General features: G+C 45.5%; 1 long non-coding RNA gene across 5 annotated transcripts; it reads right to left on the bottom strand.

Annotated features, from left to right (window-relative positions):
• Positions 1 to 494: 494 nt before the first annotated feature.
• On the bottom strand, positions 495 to 20,145 carry LOC108544831 (uncharacterized). Of its 5 annotated transcripts, none has more exons than XR_001889968.1 (6): positions 20,119 to 20,145; positions 15,473 to 15,546; positions 7,176 to 7,468; positions 6,358 to 6,543; positions 2,853 to 5,077; positions 495 to 1,355 (listed from the first exon to the last, which is right to left on the bottom strand). It is a non-coding gene; the product is annotated as an uncharacterized LOC108544831 (long non-coding RNA). The 5 variants fall into 5 exon arrangements; XR_001889967.1 differs by lacking the exon at positions 20,119 to 20,145 and adding an exon at positions 18,524 to 20,112; XR_001889964.1 differs by lacking the exon at positions 20,119 to 20,145 and adding an exon at positions 16,216 to 17,519.
• Between the last annotated feature and the right edge of the window lie 2,129 nt (positions 20,146 to 22,274).

Below are 22,274 nucleotides of genomic sequence, written 5' to 3'. Positions count from 1 at the left end.
GAATTCCTTGGAGCCATTATTGAGGCTTGAAAGTTTGGAAGCTCTATGTTAGCAGCATTTTAGGGACAGTTCAGCCAGAAGTGGATGTGTTCCCTACAGACATAAAATTCTAGAAACTGCATTGTTTCCTAATGGGATCACTGGTTATGGACTCATGGAGCTGAAAAAGTCTCCACAGTGGGAGAGAAACTGAGAGGTGCTGAATCCAGCTGGTGAGACCCAGCACAGTAGGGGCTGGCTCAATGCCACCAGTGAGTTAGTGTCCCCCAAGGTTGTTACAGTCAAATGCACTTGCAAAATCGTAATGGGGAAGCGGGGGGTGGGGGTGATGCAAGGATAGAGAGCATTTTGTCAAGCATCAGATTATGACAAGGGCTTTTCCTAAAAATTAAGAATGTGATGACTGAAAGGGGCCTAGGATATATTTTATATATTTGGAGGTGGTACCGGTATTTGAGTATTTCTAGTTTGCTTTTATTATGTGGATGATGAACAGTAACAACAGGAGCATCAGCAACAAACTCTTACATAAAATTTATCTCTAAATGCCAAAGCAGTTTGTTTCTCTAAATATAGCATACAAAAAGAGAGAGGCATTTACATAAAGTGACTCGCTATTGTCACTTGTGCTTCCCAATCAGGTAAGGGTTGCACAGTTTAGGCGAAAGCCTCCACTGGCTGCTTGTTCTCTGCTCAGCTCTTGGGCACAGACACCTACCCTGCCTTGTGATGAGGACGCCTTCCTCTGACAAAGGCAGAGATCTCCATACTCACTGAAAGCTCCTTTCCATGTACAGGGAGGCAGGAAGGGGCGCGCAGGTTTCCACTCAGCCTATTTCAAGCCCAGCCTAAACAGCCCCTTTGCCTGTGGAACCAGGTCTGACCCCTGGCCCGTGGCGAGAAGGCCACACCAGATGCAGATATGAGACAGGAGCTGTAGCTCCATCTTCTCTTGCAGAAGGGGATGAGTGTGGTGCTCCCTGGCTTAGCAGCTGCTCTCAGGAATTTTATTTATCATGTTTTTTTTTTCCTAAACAGCATTTCTCTCCATTTAGTTCACAGGATGTTGATGGGTTTCTCTTCCTTTTGGGGCCCCTCCCTGTTGATGAGAGTCCAGGCCTTCACCCTTCCCAGCATAGTCCAGCCTGCCTGGATATTCTTTCATGGGCCTCTGGGGCCAGAGGATGAGTCCCTAGTGCTGTCCATCTGCTCTGTGAATGTCTGTTCAGTTCAGTACACGTTCACTGAAGAGCCACCCTGGGAGGATCCAGATTAGGCCTGGAGAATATAGCAATGGAAATGTTTGATACCTGACTTCATGGAGCCTGTAGACCAATGAGGGACACAAGTGGGACCTTAAAAATCACCGACAAGACAGAGAGAGATATGATCAAGTTAGAAGGTCTTTTCTTAAAGAACCCAGAGATAATCTACCCCTAGATATGCAGACAAAATTGGAGCCAAAGGGGGTGGATGAACTGGTTTGAGGACTCTAAGGATGGCACAAGTGATTTCAAATCGAAAGATGGGGAAGGAGCTCCTGGAGAAGGTGGCAACTGGGCAGGGCATCATGAGGGAAATTGGATTGTGGCAGAGGGAGAAGGGTGAGCAGAGGCTGGGAAGGAAAGTGTGGTGGGCTCCCCCCGCCAACAGTAGGCAGTCATGGGGGGTCTAGGGGCATGGTGGGTAGATGGGGAAAGGTGCTCACAGGGTCCATCAGTGATGATTGTGAAGAGCCTGAATTCCATGTGCAATGGAGAGGCACTGGTGGGTCACAGATGACTTCTATGGGGGGCTTGGCCAGCAGTGTGCAGGGTGGTTGGAAGAACAGGTCTAGTTCAAAGGCTATAGCTTGGATGTGGGCAAGAGACAGCAAGGCCCTGGAGTAAGCTGGCTGGAGTAGGGAGACAGGAATGGGTTGAAGGCACAGGGAGGAGAGAACCCACCCATTGGGTTCCAGCTGCACTGTCCAGGCCATGAGCCACAGGTGGCTCTCGAGCACTGGAGTGTGGCTGGTCTGAATTGAGATGTGCTCTAAGGATAAGACACACACTAGGTTTTGAAGGCTTGATGTGAAGAATGTACAATTCTCATTTTAAAAATATTGATCACATGATGAAATAATTTCATTTAGAATATACTGGGTTGAATGAAATATATTATTAAGATTAATTTCACCTGTTTCTCTTTTTAATCTGTGTGTTACACAATTTAAGATTACTTACATGGCTCACATTCTATCTCCATTGGACAGCACTGGGTTAGAGGGGAAGATAATAAGGCAAAGTTTTGGGGATAGGAGGAACAGGGCTGAGAGGAGGACCTGAGAAGCGGGGTTAAGGAAAGAGGAGAGATGATGCAGATTTGGTATTTTCCCAGATTGAGGCAGCTTTTGGGCCTCTTGGGGCCACAAGGAGCTTCAGAAATTGCCGGTGTCTTTATTTACATGGAGCACGTGGAATGTCCCTCTGGCCTCCCCAGTCACCTGGCACCTAACCATGTGCTGTTTTTTGTTTTTTGTGTTTTTTTTTTTTTGAGACAGAGTCTCACTCTGTCACCCAGGCTGGAGTGCAGTGGCACGATCTCGGCTCACTGCAATCTCTGCCTCCCAGGTTCACGCCATTCTGCTGCCTCAGTCTCCTGAGCAGCTGGGACTACAGGCACCTGCCACCACGCCTGGCTAATTTTTTGTATTTTTAGTAGAGACGGGGTTTCACTGTGTTAGCCAGGATGGTCTCGATCTCTTGACCTTGTGATTCACCCGCCTCGGCCTCCCAAAGTGCTGGTGTGATTACAAGTGTGAGCCACCGCACCCAGCCCCATGTGCTGTTTTGTGCTTGACTGTTGCTTACCTGTGTCTCTGAGTCTTTGCCTCAGCCAGATGAAAAGCCTTCTCAGGGCAATGCCATTGTATCCTGTCTGTTCTATCCAGTGCTTACTTCACCCAGGCCTGGGGGTAGCAGGAGCTCCCTGGAACTTGGCAAACATCCTTATATTGGGAGGAGCTTGGCTGGTTTTCCTTGATCTCCCTCTTCCCAGTGTGTGGCTCTTGACAACTGATTGGACCCCAGATTTAAGGTAAGACTGTATGATGTGATGCTCACAGTATGCACATGATGCAGCTGTGAGCAGGGATGGGAGCCGAGGATGGTGCCTGGGCAAAGAGGGGAAGAGCATTGGATGGGGAGATCTGAGTTGGAAGGTCAGCTCCTCAAGGGTCTACTCATTGGAGTCTCCACATCTGTGAAAGGAGGGGATGATATCTACCTCCTAGTGTTGTAGGAACTAAGAGTTAATACATGTTAACAAAGGATGGCTGGCATTCAAGTGTTGCTCTGTAACCCACAAAAGGTGTTCACATCCATGAGCTCATCTGAACTTCACAGTAGGGCAGGCATTATTATAATTTCCATTGACAGACAAGAAACCTGAGGTTCAGAGAATACAAATGACCTGATAGAGATCACCTGACTATTAAGGTAGAGCTGGGTCTGGAGCCCAGCCTGACTTCTGCCACTGTCTTTTGTTGTCCACTTAAAAGAGCAGCTTGCACACATGCGGGGTTACATAGGGTTCAAAGGCCTGTCATGCCCATTAACTGCTTATTCTTCCTAGAAGGATGCATAAGCCCAAAGTTTTGCTATATATGAAGACATGATTTTCATGAGATTCCTGCGGCCAATGAAGAAGCAAGCCTTCAGCAATCATGTGGATCCAGTGGTTTAACGGTCACCTATGGGTGACAGGTGATGGGTTATGAGGATTAGATAACAGCTATTTGTAAGAATGTCTACAAGGTACAGTGACAGGCTCTGGTCAGATATTTTCATCATGCTACAGTGCATGAAAGTGTAAGAATTTCATCATGCTACAGTGCATCTGTATCTCACAGGATCTGCTTATATCTTCAGAAAACTTTGTCGTAAATTTAAATTACTTAAAGTGTCTGAGCTTCAGATACTTCAGTGCATTTGAGAATGGGAATGTTGATTATAGATGGATGGAAAATAGATGAATATTCCATTAATAACTATTAAAATCTGCTAAAGCTTAGGCCAAGCTGAATATATTTAGTTATAATAAAATTGGGTGAACACATTCCAACTTCAGCCTGATTAAGGGAAAGGGTGTAGGGGTGAGACACTTAGGCGGAGACTGAAAAGGAATGGTGAGAGTTTGGCCAATGGGAAGGGAGGCTGTGCCAGACAGGAATCATGTGGGCTGATGACAACTGAGGGCAAAGTACTTGTCCCCTCATAGTTGTGCAATGAATGCAGAGGGGCTGAGGTTCATCTGTCGCCTTCAGCTCTGCAGGCTACATCTCAGGGTGTTTCCTGTGAAAGTTCCAGAAGAAAGCTGTATGGTCAGCTTGGGGAAATATGTGGTTCATGCTGGAACGCTGGACATACCACATTATTGGAAAGATGCACGTTGAATGACTGACAAAATGAAACTCAACTTTCCAAATGCTGGTAATGAGAGAAGATTCTGTTCTAACGACCAGTTGTTTCCTGAAAGAATGTCAGCTCGATTCATAATTAATGCATTCTAACCATGACAGCCACAGTCAGGACACAAAAAACAAAGTGTCCTTGATCCCAGGAAACAGCCCTCTGGAATCTGTGAACTCTAGAAACTAGATTGGGAAAACTCTGACACCCCTGCCCCATGACCAACCAAGACTAAGAGTCCCAGGAAGATTGAGGTCACAGAAGGCGGGGGCCTGCCCCCTCTCCAGGAGATCCCTGACCCATGTGGGGTCATGGGCGGGGCATGAGTGATGTGATTGCTGGAGGGGAAACTGGCTCCTGGCTCCAGGTAGAACGTGACCAGCTGGAACCTGACAGGAGGTCCCTGGCACTGGTCAGCCCATCAAATCAGGTAAGTTCTTGGAGTCTGAGTAGGGACAGGAGACTGTTCTATGCTTTGGCAGGGATCAGGAAGATGTTAGAATGTGGTTGATGGAACTTGTCTTTGGAGTTGAACAAACATGGCTTTGCATCTCCACTTTGCTATCAACTGAGTGGCTTTGAGTAGGTGGCTTCATTTCTTAGATCCTCAGTTTCTGCATCTTCACCTGTAAAATAAATATATTTTTAATTTTTTTAGACTGCTGAGGGCAGTAAATTAGACTACGTACATAAAGCACCCAGCACTGTGCTAGACACATTGATACTTATTCCATAGTGGGATAGCACCACAGCTATGATAGCCTTGTGAGGGGAGCTACACAGGAGGCCCATGTAGTGGGCTCTGAGTTAAGGATAGGTCCAGATCCTAGACTTGTAGCAACCCCCAAAACCCCCTCTTGAACCTGTTGGGGTGTGATGGGGGTGGGGAGATATAGTCCTGTTCTCTGGCTGTGTCAAAGTGTGACACCTTTATTCCTACTCTGTCTGCCCCAGATTCTCTCAAAGAGTACAAAATTGAAGGATAGCACTGGACCAAGGGTCAGGAGAATTGAGATGGGCTCTGCCACTCCCTGGCTGGGTGACCTTGGACAAATCCTTCAACCTATTGAGGTCTGGGCTTCTTCATTTGTACATTGGAACAAGATTATCTGCTCTGTCACAGGATGAACTCCAGCCTCATTAGCCTGGCATTCAAGAACCTTCCATCATATTCCCTCACCACATCTCCCATGAGTCCTCTTCATGCCCACATGGTTCTGCCATATCAAACTCTTCTGGGCACTTCTTTCACCCCTAGACAGAATGTTCTTGCATTCTGTGTAGGGATGAATGCTCTTGCCCAAGTCTCTGTGTATCTAAAGCCCATATACATTTGCATCCCCTGCAGCATCTAGCACAGGGGCTTGCATAAAGCAGATCATTGTTTTCTCAGTTAGGATTAGGTTTGAGACAAGAAAACAAACACAATAGTTATTTAGCAAGTTAGAAGTGATTTTTCTCTTGCCAGGTGCGGTGGCTCATGCCTGTAATCCCAGCACTTTGGGAGGCTGAGGCGGGTGGATCATGAGGTCAGGAGATCGAGACCATCCTGGCTAACATGGTGAAGCCCCCATCTCTACTAAAAATACAAAAAAAAAAAAAAAAATTAGCTGGGCATGGTGGCGGGCACCTGTGGTACCAGCTACTCGGGAGGCTGAGGCAGGAGAATGTCATGAACCCAGGAGGCAGAGCTTGCAGTGAGCTGAGATCGCACCACTGCACTCCAGCCTGGGCGACAGAGCAAGACTATGTCTCAAAAAAAAAAAAAAAGAAAGAAAAGAAAAGTGATTTTCTCTTATGCCAAAGGATCCTAAAAGGAGGATAGCCCAGGACTGGGAAGGTAGCTCCTTGTACTGGGGACCCATACTCCCTCTGTCTTGCCACACCAGCACTCTTGGCACCTTACCCCATAGTCCCATATGGCTGCCTGGGTTCCAAACATCTTATTCTCATTCAGCCAGCAGAGGATGAAGAGGGCAAAGCATGTATTCTCTTCCTTGAGGGAGGCTTCCTAAATGCTGCACATGACACTTCTGCTTATAACTCTTCAGCTACAATTTAGTCACATGGTCATATCTAGCTGCAAGAGAGGCTGGGGAATATAGTTTTTAATTACACATATTGCCCTTCCTTCCTTCTTTCTCTTTTTCTTTGAGATAGGGGTCTCCCTATGTTGCCCAGGCTACTCTCCAACTGCTGGGCTCAAGCAATGCACCCATTTTGGCCTTCCAAAGAGTTGGGATTACAGGGGTGAGCCACCATGCCTGGTCATATTGCCATTTCTAATAAAATTGATAGGGGAGGCTGGGAGAACAGATGTTGGCAACCCATACAGTTGCCTCTGCCAGTTACTGAAAGAATCAAAAATATAAAAACTCACTAAGAAGTTTAAAGTCTTATCTAATACATGAGATTATTATTACAAAACACTTCACTCATTTTAGGTAAGTTAATTGTCCTGACTTTTAGGTTGAAAACAGCCCAATTTTTCTTCACCTCTAGTGGAAATATGGTGACATATTTTTTCTATTTTTTGCAGAGGCAGGGTCTCGCTATGTTGCCCAGGCTGGTCTTGAACGCTTGGCTCAAGCAATTCTCCTTAGACTCCCAAAGTGCTGGGATTACAGACATGAGCCACCTTGCCCAGCCAACATATTTTTTTCGTAGAATAATAACTCAGAGTTGTAAGTGAAGATAAATTATTGGTCCTTCCCCTTGCCTTACCACATTTTGCTACTGAGGAAACTGAACTCCAGTGAGGCTCTGATGTGCCCATGATGGCACAGCAGAATGGCAAAGGAACCAGAACTGGAACTTGAGTTCCTGGACTCCATCAGGGCTGTTTCCTCGATGAGCAGCCCGTTCGGGTTCTGCTAACTGTCGCTCGGAGGCCTTGAATTCCATGCATCTCCTAACCCTGCATGAGGGCCCTTCTCTGCCAGCACCCCTGGAGGCAGATCCAGGTCACCGTGTTGTCAGCCATATTCCTGCCAGTATGTAGTTCAAAAACTTTCCATCTGAAGAGAGGGAAACATGAAGAAATAGAGGAGCATGCTATTAAAGTAACAAGGCTTTTTTGCTAAGAGCAAACAATCACTTCCTTTCCTTGGTACCCAGAATCTGCAGGGCCCTGAATTAGGCACTGAAGGGAGATCCAGGGAAGCATGAGGAATGGTCACTGCCCTTGAGGGTCTGGATGTGTAGGTTCATTCTACTTTTCATCCATTTATTCAAGAATTATTTCTTGAGCCTCTACTAGCAGCAGACACTGAGCCTGGCACTGGGTTTAGAGCAAGAACCATGTAACTGGGTATACAACAGTAAACTGTGCAGATATGGTTCTTGCTCTATCTAAAATTGCTTGTAGTCTAGTGAGGGACAGAGGCAAGTAAACAGGCAGCTACAAAATGGAATGAAGATTGCAGTGATGGGAAGATTGCAGTGATGGAATGAAGATTGCAGTGATGCAATTACAAAATAGAATGAAGATTGCAGTGATTACTTTGGGTGTAGACTGGGGTGGGGTGGCAAGTCCGAGTGGGTGAGATATCATTACAGTGGAGACCTGAAGACTGAGTATGTGTAAACTAAGCATGCACCAAGAGGGGTGTGGCAGGTGGGAAGGAAGTGTATTCCCCGTGGAGAGAATGTGCAGGAGCACGAATAATCTTCTGACCAGACTGTGGCAGACCTGGGTGATGGTGGTGGTAAAGGTGGAGAATGTTGAGAAACACCAGAAAGGTAGGCAGGGGCCCATAAGTGAAGGACTTTGAAAGCCTGTTGGAGAGTTTCTGTGTTATCTCAAGGCCAGTGAAATAAAGGACTTGAAGCAGCAGATTTGTATGTTAGAGTCCTCTGGCTTCAGGATATAGAGTAGATGAAAGCAAGCAGGACTGGATTCAGAGAGGTCAATTAGGAGCTGTTGCTGGGATGGTGGCTTGAACCAGGAAACAGCCCAGAGAGGTGCAGAGAGGTTGAGGAATTTGAGACTACTATAAGAGCTACAACCAACAGGTTTGGTGACTGGGTTGGAAGTAGGAAATGAGGAAAATGGAGGAAACCAACATTTATGAAGAAACAAAGACAGAGGGTAACAAACAAAAACAATAGCCTTTCTCCAGGAAGAAAATGGTGGCATGACCATGTATATTGAGCAAGGAAAAATTGCTGTGGGCTACAGAGGTTTTGAAGGACTTTCTAGAAGAGTTAGAATTGGAGCTGGGTCTCAGATATGGGTAGGATTTTGGTGGGTAGAGAGGACATTCCAGGCTAAACAATGATGCAAGTTAGAGTTCTAAGGCAGAACAGTGTGTGATTTGTTTAGCATGATTTGGTCATGGTTTTCTTGGGAGACTCCCAAAGAGCTGATTCTCCAGGGGGTGCTACTAAAACTCTTATTGAAAGGAGGGATTACAGAGATGAATTTCATCACTCTCCCAGAATGGCACAGAGCTCTTCATGGACCCCCAGGCCACCTGTGTAGGAACCTTAAGGGGTCAGTGGATCACTAAACAGCCCAGCCTACCTGAGACCCTCACAGACACTGGCTTCCACCACGACAAAGACAAAAAGTCCCTCTTTCCCAAAATCAATACTTTCATTCTCATAGGCCTCCTGCTGTGGTCCAGTCCCCATATTAAGAGCTGCCGTGCCAGGGTGTTGCTTCACTACCTCTAGGCTCCGGCAGAGTCCTGCCTCACAGGCCGCACTGGTGAGTGAGGCCTGCAAACCCATCAGGGAGACTACATGAATCCCAGGCCGTGGAAGACATGGGTTTGGCACTCTTTCTGCTCCTTCCTGGCTGTGTGACTCTAGAATAATTATTCAACCTCTCAAAACCGAGACTCAGAGAAGTTGGGTATTCTAGGGTCACACAGCCAGAAAGGAGCAGAGGGAGTACCCAAACCTAAGTCTGTCTGACAGCAAAGCCTGTTCTCTCCATCTGTCCAGATTCCTAAGCCAGGTGAGGGTTGAACCTCCTTTCTTGAATCAAGGTTCCAATTCCCAGGTAGGAAAGCACAGTGAGTCAGGGAAATATTTATACTGAGACTACACACCCCAGCCCTTTCCCAACCTACTCTTGTGTGATCCTTTTGAAGTTTTTCATTTGTTTGTTTTGAGATAGAATCTCACTCTGTCGCCCAGGCTGGAGTGCAGTGGTAAGATCTCGGCTCACTGCAGCCTCTGCCTCCTGGGTTCAAGTGATTCTCCTGCCTCAGTCTCCTGAGTAACTGGGATTATAGGTGCCCGCCACCATGCCCAGCTAATTTTTGTATTTTTAGTAGAGACAGGATTTCACCATGTTGGCCAGGCTGGTCTTGAACTCCTGACCTCAAATGATCACCCTGCCTCAGCCTCCCAAAGTGCTGGGATTACAGGCATAAGCCACTGTGCCTGGCCTTGAGTGTTTTTATAGACGGGAAAACTGAGGTCCAAACGTGAGCAAGGGCTCCGCATGCTACCTATTTTCTCAGCCCCTTCTGCAGGCTCCATGCCATAAGAACATGGCTCCCAAGGTTCAGGCCTATAGCCCTAGTTTAGGTGGTGCCTCCACTCTGCTCCCCCCAACCCCAGCCTCCTATTTGAAGGCCAAGACTACTCAGCTTTGATTCAGGTTAAATGAGTCATCAAGGGTAAAACAAAGAAGAGAATAAAACAAAGAAGAGAAGGCCTATTCCCTTGTGGATGAAATGAACCCACCCACCTTTTGACATCTTTTTGTTCTGGAATGATGACAGCATGCAATGACTCAGAATCATCACACTCACAGAGACTACTTTGTATTTTTTCTTGAAAATGGAGAGACAATATGCCAAAAAATGAGCTGAAAATGGCTCATGAAGGGAGGGGAGAATGACCTCCAGCACACCAGGGCAGAGTGGGGGCCACATGAAGGTGCAAGAGTGGGAGGGAACTGCAACGCCTTGGCAGAGAGGAGAGCAAGTGGGGGCCAAGCTGCAAAGCTCCTCAAGGCCAATCAATGGTGAAACCTGAAGGAGTCCCATCCATCCCCAAGTCTGCTTGAGTTAAAGCCCTGCACCCTCACAAGCAACTGGAGGGAGGGGAGGAAAGATATTTTCAAAAGAGCCATCGTATGTGGGGTGTGGGAATGAAAAACTTGCTGTGTCTAACACCAGAGAGCCTCTCCAAGCCAAGCCATCTGCCTCAGGGCAAAGGAGGGAATGGAAGCGGGACAGAAGAGTCTTGGAGCCAGCTCTCAGCACCGTACTTCTGTCTGGGGAAATGAGCTGAGAAGATCTGAATCTTCTCCAGCCTGTTCTGCAAATGTGGGACAATCGGCCCCTGGCCCAATGACTGGTGCGCACAGCGTGGCTCTGGCATTATCCAGGACTCTGGTTCTTGGTGATGGGAAAGAGGACAAATTTGGAAGCCAGACAAGCTAGGGCTGGATGGTCTGGAGGAAAACGTCCACTTCTCTCAGACTGTTTCTTCTGAGGAAACAGATGATCGCAACCTCAGAGGCTGGGAGGATGAAATGATGTAATGCATGGGAGCTGCTCTGTAAACTGTAAAATGTTATGCAAACGGTGCTTGTTAACGTGTTTACACATGTGGGTGAGTTAACATAGTCTGACAGACTGGGTGCCAAACTCAGAGTCCAAGGCAATAGGGGCATTATATTCTGTGTCTTAGCATCTGGAAAACATGATGAAATTGGAAATGCATTTATTGAAAATGAAAAGTTTTCTACAGAGCTTCCTGTCCTTTCCAATGCATTCCAGGCTTCCCACGGTGCTTGCAGGGCTCTGCTGGAAGCTGCTGGGAAAGCTGACTTCCATTCCGGTTGCTATGAAACTCCATTTTTGGTTCTGTTTTGTAACCATCTTCATTTCAGTCACTTGCACCATTATAAGGTTTGAAAGACTCTTGGCAGAAAAGTAGTTTTTTGTTTCATAGCATCAGGGTTTGATATATGATATCATTTTTGAACAGAAAAAGTTCACATAGGAGTTGATAAAGGGTGGCATTTTAGAGCTGAAGGGACTTAGAAGACTGTCTAGTTCAACCCTGAGATTTTTTTCAGGTGAGGAACTGAGGCCCAGGCAGAAGGACTGGTTTTCTCCAGCTCTCACACACGTCAGTGAGCCAGGGTTAAAATCCCCAGAGGTCTGACTCCTATTCATGTGCCCCTTCCCTTACCTCAGGGTCAAAAGCTCAGATGCTTTCAGAGTCCAGATAAGTGAGGAGGAGGGCATTGGTGAGTAGGAAGGTAGGGAGTTGTGGGATGTTCAGTTCTGTTTACTTTTATCCTGTTAAAGGTTTAAGGAGCTGCTTGAATCTTAAATTTATGTCAGTCGTCAAATCTGGGAAGTTTTCAGCTATTGTTTTTTCAAATATGTTTTTCTGTAACAGTCTCTTTCTCCTTGCCTTTAAGGATTCCAGTGACATGAACATTAGACCATTTGGTATTGTACCACAGATCCCTGAAGCTTTATTCATTATTTTCCAAACACTTTTCTATCTTTCAGATTGGATCATTTCTGTTGATCTACCTTCTAGTCTACTGACACTACCTCTGTCATTTGCATTCTGCTATTGGGCTCATCTCATCCAGTGAATTTCAGATATTGTGATTCTCAGTTCTAATATTGCCATTTGGTTCTTCTTTTATATAGTTTCTATTGCTTGACTGAGAATTTCTATGTTTCCATTCATTGTAAGAGCATTCACCTTTATGTCACATAGGATGATTATAATAGATGCTTTGGAGTTTTTTTTTCTTTTTCTTTTTCTAATTCCAATATTGTCTTATCTTTTCCCTTGAGAACTGATCATGTTTTCCTGGTCCTTATCACGTTGGGTAGCTTTAAATTGTATCCTGGAGATTTCATATAGTACATTATGAGACACTGGATCCTGTTAAAATCATAAAGCATGTTGAGTTTTGTTTTGTTTTAGCAGGCAATCAACCTCGTTAAGTTCAATAGCAAGTTCTGTCTCATTACTCCTGTAGGCAGTGGTCTCAACATCAGCTCAGTTTTCAAAGCCTTTATTAAGCTGCTTGTGTTCCACACGTGCACGTCTTGGGGGTGTGCTCAGGACTTATGTTGGCTCCTACATGGAGTCCCTTTCTCCTGCTCTTTCCTCTGCAAGATTTCCTTCTTGCAGGAAAAGGACCAGTTCCTTTTCCTGGTCCTCTAGCTAGAAGGATAGATTTCTCTCAGAGCTGGAGGCACTTATGATACCACAAACTTTCATTCAACTTGGCCAGATCTTAGAGCAAAGTGCAAGAGGAAAAAAGAGAGGACTCCCCCGACACTCTTGACATTAACAGGGACCCCTTTTCTGAATTTCTCTACCCAGAGGGACAGGTTTTCTCTTGAGATTTTAGTGCTCAAGCTACTGCCAAGGTGGTGGCAGTGCAGTTTGGGAGCTGCATCTGACTGTGGGGCTGAGCTGAGAGAGAAAAAAAGACAAAGATTTTCCCCACACTTTCTGTCTAGCAGGGGCCCCTTTTCCAGATTATCTATCCAGAAAGATGGGCCATTTCTTGGGATTGTTGCTGTCTTTGACTGCTGGGAGGTCTCATGATTCAGCTTACCCTTGGGTCAAAGCCAGGAGAAAACAAATTCCAGGAAATTCACCATATTGGTCATTCAGCAAATTTTGACTTCTTTTTGCAATCTAGCTGCTTTTAGAGGACTTTTCAGAGACCTCGGTTTTTTTTTTTTTTTTTTTTTTATTTTGTTAAGAGTGTTTGGTTGTAATCATGAAGGAGATAGTGTGCAATGCATGCCTTCCATTTGGTTGGAACTAGAAGTTGAGCAACACACTTGGAATTCATCTTTTTTGGTTAGTGCTTCCCCAGGACTTTCATGGACAGAATCCGAAAATAGAACCTGTATTTGGGAATCCTATATTCCCTGGCCTGGTGGTGGCAGGGCCCAGGAGTCTATGGCTCCAAGTTTTCTACCTGATTTGGGTAGACACGTGAAACAATGCTCATTCAACAAAGATGTAGTGAGTGATCACCGTATGCTATATCCTGGAGACACAAAAATGACTAAGACATAGTGCCCACCCTTAAGAGCTCATGGGCCAGTGGAATAAAGGGATTTGCAGTAAAAATTTAGGATCCAAGCTTGAAAGCTTCTTTCCCAAGATATCTTGTGGGTCCCAGAACCACAACACATTGTCAGAGAGCAATTTCTAGCCTGATTCTGGAGCTTTGCCTTTCTAGAAACTTCTATCATTGCTTCTCTCCTCTGAGGGGAACCAATAGCAAAGCACTGTATATTAAAAAACAGTATATAAAATGCTCCTTTTGTTTTGTGAACTCTACAAATGCCTAGATTACCTGTTTGTAACAGTCTTCTTGCCTACTAAACATAGACTTAGAGAACACAGTCTGGTTTAGGGCTCCAGAACTCAAAAGGTAAGTGAAGACAGTGGAGAGTGTTCAGTTAACACCTTCAGTAGATCGAATCTGATATTTAAAAATAAAGAGTGGGGGAGATGGGGGCCATCTGCCAAGGAGATAATCCTTCATAAAGCAGATTAACCATATCTTTGTCTTAGTTCAAATCACTATAACAAATTACCATAGACTGAGTAGCTTAACCAACAAACATTTCTCATAGTTCTGGAGGCTAGAAATCTGAGATCAGGGTGCTAGCAGAGACAGGTTCTGGTGAGGGTCTCTGCCAACTTTTGCTGTATTCTCACATAGTGGAAAGAGAGCTAAAAAGCCGTCTGGTACCTCTTCTTACAGAGGCGCCAATCCAATTCATGTGGGCTCCACCCTCATGACCTAATCACCTCAAAAGGCCCCACCACCTAATACCATCACACTGGGGGTTTGATTTCAATATGTGAATTGTGGGGGAACACACTCAGTCCATAAAACTCCCCCAGCCCACCTCTGCTGCCTTTTCTCTTTGAAAGCACTTACCTTCTCTTTCTGATTGATGTAATGCCAGAGCATTGGATCTGGGAAAGGAGGTAAAGGTGGGAGGGAAGAATCGGGGTTCAGCCATTTAGGTAGCACAAGTAGGTGCCATGCACCAACAAGGGTACCCTGTGCATGAGTTATCTTACCACCCTTACAGCAATCCAGCAGGTCTGTGTGATAAGTGTTGTGTTTCCTGTGTGGTATACGAGGAGACCGAGACTCAGAAGTGTTGTGATTTTTCTCAAGGTATTAGCTGGCAAATTGTAGACTAGAATCCAGGTCTCCTGAGTGTGGGTTCTGTTTATCTAGTTTACCTACTGCACCAGCCTCTAAGACTTTGGGGTCTGAATATGTACCTCTTCATACCACTAGAGCCCCAGCAGTCTTCTAAGTGACATGTGAGCCATACTGGGGAGGAGTGTGGGGAAAGGAGACCTCACCACCGACTGTAGAGTCTGGGGGCTCACGAGAGAGGAAGATGCCCACTTGGAAGCCAGATTCCAGATTCTTTAGACCTATATCTCCCTGGAGTATAATTCAATCAAGTGCTTATTCCCCTCTTTAAAAAAAGCTAAAATGGTGCAGAAACTAATTATGAAACAAAGGAAGAAAAAACAAGGGAAGGCAGGGATTATTTCCCAGGACATTTTCTTCTGACCAGCAGGGTAAGTTGGGTACAGAGGACAGACTGGGTGGAGATCAGAGGCAGCCCAGGGGAGAAGAGTCATCCTTTCTACTCTCCCACCTGTTCTCATTGATGGCTGTGACCCAGACGAGAGCTGGGGGCATTGACATGGGAGGTTTCTCTCCTTCCTGAGTGGTCAGTGAGGGGCAGCTTCTCCTCCTGCTCCAGGAGGGTTGGGGGAACCTGCATGTTGCATCACAGAGCAGCCAGGGCTTCTTCTTGCCAGTCTCCTACCTTCCCTTTCTGGCTCCTTTCCTCCTACGTCCTCATGCTGTCTTTCTCATTTAATAGCATGGAGAAAGGAAATGAAACTTGATGGAGCCTGACTGTGCCAGGCACTGTTCCAAGAATTTTGTGTTCGTTTGTTTCTAGAAAAAAGAGGGCTTGGTATACTGTAGATGCTCAATAAATGTTAGCTCTTACCCTTTAGTGTTTCCATGTCCTTCATTTTACTGATCTCCAGGCACAAGGCAGCAGTTGATGGCTCAGTTTCACAACTGGTGCAGAGAGGAGGCAAGAACAATGTCAAGTGGTTGGGTGGGGGAAGATGAGACTGGCATTAGGGCTAATCACACATATTTCTCAGGGTGCTCCTCTTTTGAGGCCCTATTTCCATGAGAAGGAAACTGAGGCAAACCCAGAAGCTGACAGCTTAGCTGGGAACCAAAGATGATGATATATGGGAGCCCATGGAATCTCAGGGCTCGAGCAGCACCTTTTGGCACCCACCTGCACCCAAAGAGCATCTTTAAAAGTTGTCTCATACTTGTTCCAGGCAGCTCTTTCACACCATTACCTTGCTCTGTGCCAGACATGACTAATTTTTTAAATCTCTGACACTCTCAATTAGTCATGAGCTAATTCTGTAAGAATGTTAGAGTAAGCACACCAAAATTATATTCTTCTGCAAAAAGAAAGAAGATTGCCTGAGACCACTTGTCCCCCCTCAAAGAAGCAAGGTCCCAGCCCAAACCTTTGAAGCTTTGTGACATCAATAGATTTTCTAGAGTGGCATCATGTCCTTTTGATTTTTCTGTATATTGTATTTTGAATGCCACCTTCTCCTCTCCTTTCCACCGCCATTGCCCTGGCTGGGTCCTCATCAGTGCCATAAACTCTCACCAGGTTCCCTGCCACCAATCCAAACAAAACCAAACACTACTAACCATGGATCCTCATGGCACATTTGCTTTTGTTGGCTCCAAAAGCCTTCAGTGGCTTCCATTGCAGATTGGAAAGGTCTAGACTCAGCGATCAAAACTTCCACCATTGATTGCTTTTCCAAACATCTCCCCTACTTCCTGTTGCGAATACTACCTGGTTTACTTATTATCTCTGGTTTACTATTATCTGGTTTCTTATTATTGGTGCATCAATATGTCTAGACCCTTCTGATCTTCCCAGCTTTACCCCTGCCTTTTGAGTTCTCTTCATTTCTCACCACTGATGGACAGTCATCCTTCCTTCTACGAAGGGCTTAAGTCTGGTTGCCTGGACTCTTAGATAATTTCCCTCCCTCCTTAGCAATTCCACCTTTGATTGTCTGGACTCCTCATGCCAGGTACAATTATCCTGTATTGTTAATTGTCTTTCTATGTCTGTAATTTGCTTCTGTGTTGTAGACATCATCATGGCACACTGCCATGCTTTTCTCACAGAATAGGTACTTAATATTCTATTATTCAATTTGCTAGAACTTTGCAATTTCATAAAGATAACTTTGTCATTAAAAATGTCTCCAGTGGGGATTTAGGGCCCTTGAGATGGTGCAAGAAAAGGAGATAAAGGGTTTTTTAAAAGCTATTTGTTCTTCCTGTGCAAATTATATAACTTCCAATTATTTCCAACGTTAAAGAAATAGTCCCTCTGAAACCTTTTAAATTGTTCAAACATTAAAATCATTCACCAGTTTTTTTTTAAACTGCTGTGACCCTTCCAAAAATGTAAAAAAGAAGAGAGAAAACCCAAATATTGGCTCTTTTGGAAGAAAAATAAACTGTGCTTTTATTTCTCCAATATTCTGAAAGAACTGGGAATGCACCACAAAATGGCAGTGCTTGTGTGCACCTGAGTGTGTACACCTCACCTCTGTCTTGATTCCACTCTCCCTACCAAGCTTTCCTTGGGTAGCAGTCACGGAGCCACAGCCAGCATCAGTCACCTGAGCACTTCTCTTGTAAAGGAGACTTTGGTTTTAATCCCTGCCAGGCGGATTCAAGTGCTGCTCTCCTAAAGAGGAGAGCAGGTTTTCTTTGCTTGACTGTATTTCAACACCTTTGGCGGAATGACTCCAGCCAGCCACGATGCTTTTTTGCTTCCCAGCTTCCCTTAGCACCCTAGATGTAGCATCCTTTCAGTCCTCAACATTTACTTCCTCTTTACTCACTGTATTAGTTTTCTGTTGCTATGTCATTACCAAAGCTTATTAATCTAAAGCAATACAAGGTGGATCACAGTGGCTCATGCTTGTAATCCCAGCACTTTGGGAGGCCAAGGTGGGCAGATCACCTGAGGTCAGGAGTTCAAGACCAGCCTGGCCAACATAGTGAAACCCCGTCTCTACTAAAAATACAAAAATTAGCCCAGTGTGGTGATGCATGCCTGTAGTCCCAGCTACTTGGGAGGCTGAGGCAGGAGAATTGCTTGAACCCAGGAGGCAGAGGTTGCAGTGAGCCGAGATCTCACCATCCTACTTCATCCTGGACGACAGAGCAAGACTCCATCTCAAAACAAACAAACAAAAGCACACACACAAATTTATTATCTCATGGTACCAGCTGGCTCCTCTGCTCAGGGTCTCACTAGGCCCAAAGCCCTTTTCGTCCTGTGTCCCTATCTGTCACTGCCATCATCCCACATCCCTGTCTCTGTGGCACCTTGTGCTTCACAGCTCAAGGTCATATTATCTGCATTTGGTTTTGAGACGATCATAACCTTATGACCACTTTCTCCATTCTTCTCTGCTAGCTGAGTTTCTCCAAGGCCTAAGACATAGGCCATGCCCTCACAATTCTATACTCAGGCACTTTCCAAAATCACACATTCCTTAATGCAGTGAAGAATTGATGCTCATGAGTGACATCCTACATTGAAAAGAAGAGACACGGCCGGGTGCAATGGATCACGCCTGTGATCCCAGCACTTTGGCAGGCCGATGTGGGCGGATCACTTGATGTCAGGAGTTTGAGACTAGCCTGGCCAATATGGTGAAACCCCGTCTCTACTAAAAATACAAAAATTAGCCGGGCGTGGTGGCAGGTGCCTGTAATCCCAGCTGCTCAGGTGGCTGAGGCAGGAGAATTGCTTGAACCTGGGAGGTGGAGGTTGCAGTGAGCCAAGATCGCGCCACTGCACTCCAGTCTGGGTGACAAGAGTGAAACCCTGTCTCAAAAAAAAAAAAAGAAAGGAAGAGACACAGTTACTTGGGGGATGAATGGCAAATGTTCTATTTAGAAATGCATTTCTAAAGCTCACCTTGTAGAGTTTCTTGTCATGCATCTTTTAAAAAACTAAATTAAAAACCTTGAATATTAGACTGAGGATTTTCTCTTGAAAGAGACACAGAGACATGGTCAAGTCACTGGGAATTTCATGCTTTGGAGGATTTTCTCAGAAGACTTTCTAAGAATAACTTCAATAAACTCCAGTAATCTGCAACCTACTTTTCTTTCTTTAAAACAAACAAAGTTAGCTATGGAATTAATATTTGGGAAATGCAGAAAGCTTAAAGGAAATAAACATTTCCCGTGATCTTACCATCCACTGAAAACCTTGGTTAACTTGACATGGGAGTGGGCTTGGGTTGGAAAAAAATAGGGAGAGAGCTTTATCTCTGGAAAGCATTGCGGGCTCCCTTCCACACTCACTTATTATCTTAGTGACACTGTAGGGAGAAGCACAAGCTATGTAAAGAGGACTTAATTTGGCAAGATCTACTGACTAGCTAGGGGCTAAAAAGAGATGAGTGTGGTGGAAGCAATGGTTTCCACAACACCTCCAAGATAAGGGGTACCACTTGTGCAAATTTAGCACCAGGGAGTGGGGCCAGGCCAGAACTTCAACTCAACATTTGTCAAGCCCTCAGTACACCTTCCAACCCAGAAAAACAATAAAATGTTAATTTTGAAATCACTAGCAAAATACTAAATACAATGTCAATATTTTAAACCAAATTGCCCTGAGAGCACAGTTGTTTCTAATGACTTCCTCCTGCCTGATCCTCCATTTTTCTCCCTGGTCTTATCTTTCTGAACTTTTTTGCTGCAATTGGTGAGCATGGAAAGGCTGAAACCACTATTATCACCACTGTTACTGCCCTCCCCTCTGCATTTGAACACTCTGCTGCATCCTGCACCTTGCCTCTTCCTTTATACTTGTTGCTTTGGATGAGGTCCCATGTATCATCCTCAGCCTGGGATTTTCAGGCTCCTAGAAGACATTTCCTTTTACTGACACATGGACATGTGCAATTGCAGCCAAAGGTGAATTGGTTGTCAGGTGTCCCCTCAGCTTGGCTCCTCTCTGCCCTCTCACTGCCTCCTGCCATCTAATCAGCTCTACTTATCTGCCCCTTAGAGGGACCATCTCTTCAGTTATTAGCTATTCTTGTGTATACCTGCTGGTTTTCACTTCCTTGTATTTGCTCAGACATTTTTTTCCACCAAGAAGGCAGATGCCTCAAAACCCAGATGGACACTGCCTTTCAGAAGCTCTGCCTAAAAAAAAACCCACCTACATCTACTTGGCATCTCCAAGCACTCGTGTGTTTAGGCTCGGCTATGTATATTTTCACATTTTACGTTGTTTTCATTCTTGACTTTATAGTGATGACAATACTACTTACTACTTATTTAAGGACTAGCACGTGCCAGGACATCTCTCTCTCTCTTTTTTTTTTTTTTATAGGCAGAAGGAGAGGAAAAGCAGTTCAGAGTACTAAGGGGCTATGATTGGAAGGGTGTCAAGAACCAGCTCTCTCACTCTCAAAAGGCCTCCCTGGCCCAGCCTGTCCTGCCTAAATTCTCTCATCAGAGTGCAGGTCACTGGGGAGTGAAGATTCTCACCCTCACCTCTTTCACCCCTCCACACCTGCCCACCCCATCTCCACTGTTCAGTGCAAAGGTTCCTGGGAACAGCAACATTCTAAACTGTTAACAGCTGAAGCCTTCCAAAGGATTCTGTCCCCCAGGGACAGTTGGCTGAAGACCGTGGAAGAGAGAGGTCCTTCAGGGTTGGGAGTGAGACCAAGAGGGAAGGGAAATTACCAGCCTTAGGAAGAAACAGACTCCCGGGCTGAGCTCCTCACAGCCTACTCCTCCCCAAACCATGCCTGCGAACTTCCTTGAGGGTTTATGGGGCATTGCTCTGCAAGGGACCCAGAGATGAATCAGACATGGATCCTGCCCTTGAGGATCTACCGGCAAAAAGTGCCAAGTACAATTTCAACCCAGGGCAATTTCAAGGGTTGTGGGACTTCAGAAGAGAGAAAGATACGGGCTGGACATCAAAGAAGGCCTGCTAGAGGAGGTCATATTTGAGCTGGACCTCGAAAGATGGCAGGGGACTTTCCACAGGCAGAGCCTGGAGGTGGTGCTAGTTACAGAGCAGACACCTTGAGTCTGAGGATCTGTGAGGGCGGTGGAGAGCGGGGAAAGCCGGAGAAGGGTAAAAGGCTGAGGAGACCCTGACCACCTTCTCTAGTTAGAGGACACCAAGGATCACGCGTTGCCTGCTTTAACATCTTGCCTACCATTGCCCTGATGAAAATAGGCCGCCGTTTTGCATTATCTACAAGTTGAGAATTCAGACTTGGATTTGACAAGTGCCCTCTGAGGGCAGTTAAACCAACTCTCAGCCCCATGATTCTATGAGTCTGTGATTCCCAGGTGGAGCCAATGACACACCTTTGGGACTAGGCAAGTCCTCTTGGTCAGCGAATTCCCTTAGGGGAATAATGCTCCTTCACAGGAGAATAGCAGATGGAGAAACCCCCAAAAGTGAATATGTCCAGGACTGCTCAATTGAATTTGCAATAGTTCCAGATTATTGACTAGCTCATGCCTGTCAGCAGAGTCAGAATAGACACATACTTTGAAGAGTATGAGGGCAGGTAGAGGTGAAGAAAAAGACCGAAGGTGGCATTAGATGGCAAGAACATGACAGTGAGATACTTGATGAGAACCTCCTAAAAATGATCAAGAAGGGGTAACTGGGTGATAAAGGGGAGGTTAAGAAGCCTATACTTTATTGTACCCAGTTTTTTTTTCCCCCACTGTTGCTATTTTAGAATTGCAGCTCTACATTTTGTGGAGGTTGCAGAAGGAATCTTGTGAATTTTTTTTCTCTGACAGGGAAATAATTACCAAAATCTTAACTTTTACAATATTTGTGCAAATTTCAAGAATAAGTTTTGTTTTATCTTTGGTGGCACCACATGCTTTGGACTTTTGTTTTTAAATCCCAGCATAACCAGTGTTTTCCCAGGATACTAATCATTCCCAGTGGGCTGAATTTAGCCAGCAATAAACCTAGCCTTGCAAAGACAAAGAAACCAGTGATATTTGATAAAATAGAAGCTGACAGATAAATCAGGTCTAGTCAATCAAAGGATGAAGAGCAGAAGACTCAGGCCAGAGAGAGCACTAGCATGCGTTGGATGGCCAGAAAAAGAAGGGAAGGAAGGCATGCAGGGGGTCAGCCTAAATAGGGGTCAGTATGCAGGGCTTTGGCCTCCAATCCTAAGACCCCTTGGGAGGGGAAGAGCATTCATTTTCTACTTCACTTTTTATGTACCTGCCTTGGCGGAAGAAGCCTTGGTCTTGGAGGTGTAGCCCCTGCATCCAAAATGAGATGAAGCCTGCCTCTGGTCAAGTCAGGACCAGAAAGGCTAAGTTGATCTAACTTGGAAAGGAAGCTTTGTGCTATCTCAGTTTTATGCTCAATGTCTGCCTTTGAGGGGCAGGAACAGCCATAGAGGAGAACAAAGAATCTCAGGATATCAGAGAGAGGAGGCAACATAGCCAAGTCCAGTATGAGAAACCTGCCTTCTGGGGACTTCTTCATATAGCTGTTCTTTCACAGCTGGTCTCTCCAGCTTCTGTCTGCCCCCAGTAGGTTGCCTCAAAGGCCCTTTTCCTATGATCATTCCAAGCCCCAGCGAAATACCTCTTTAATGCTCAATGTGGCAGTCCCCTTTGGATCTGACTTCCCTTCTGACAGCTTCCCC

This window comes from Rhinopithecus bieti, unplaced genomic scaffold (assembly GCF_001698545.2).
Source record: "Rhinopithecus bieti isolate Rb0 unplaced genomic scaffold, ASM169854v2 scaffold_27781, whole genome shotgun sequence".
In the NCBI taxonomy this organism is placed as follows: Eukaryota; Metazoa; Chordata; class Mammalia; order Primates; family Cercopithecidae; genus Rhinopithecus; species Rhinopithecus bieti.
Note: the sequence above shows the minus strand (reverse complement) of the source record. Positions and strands in the feature narration are given on the sequence as shown.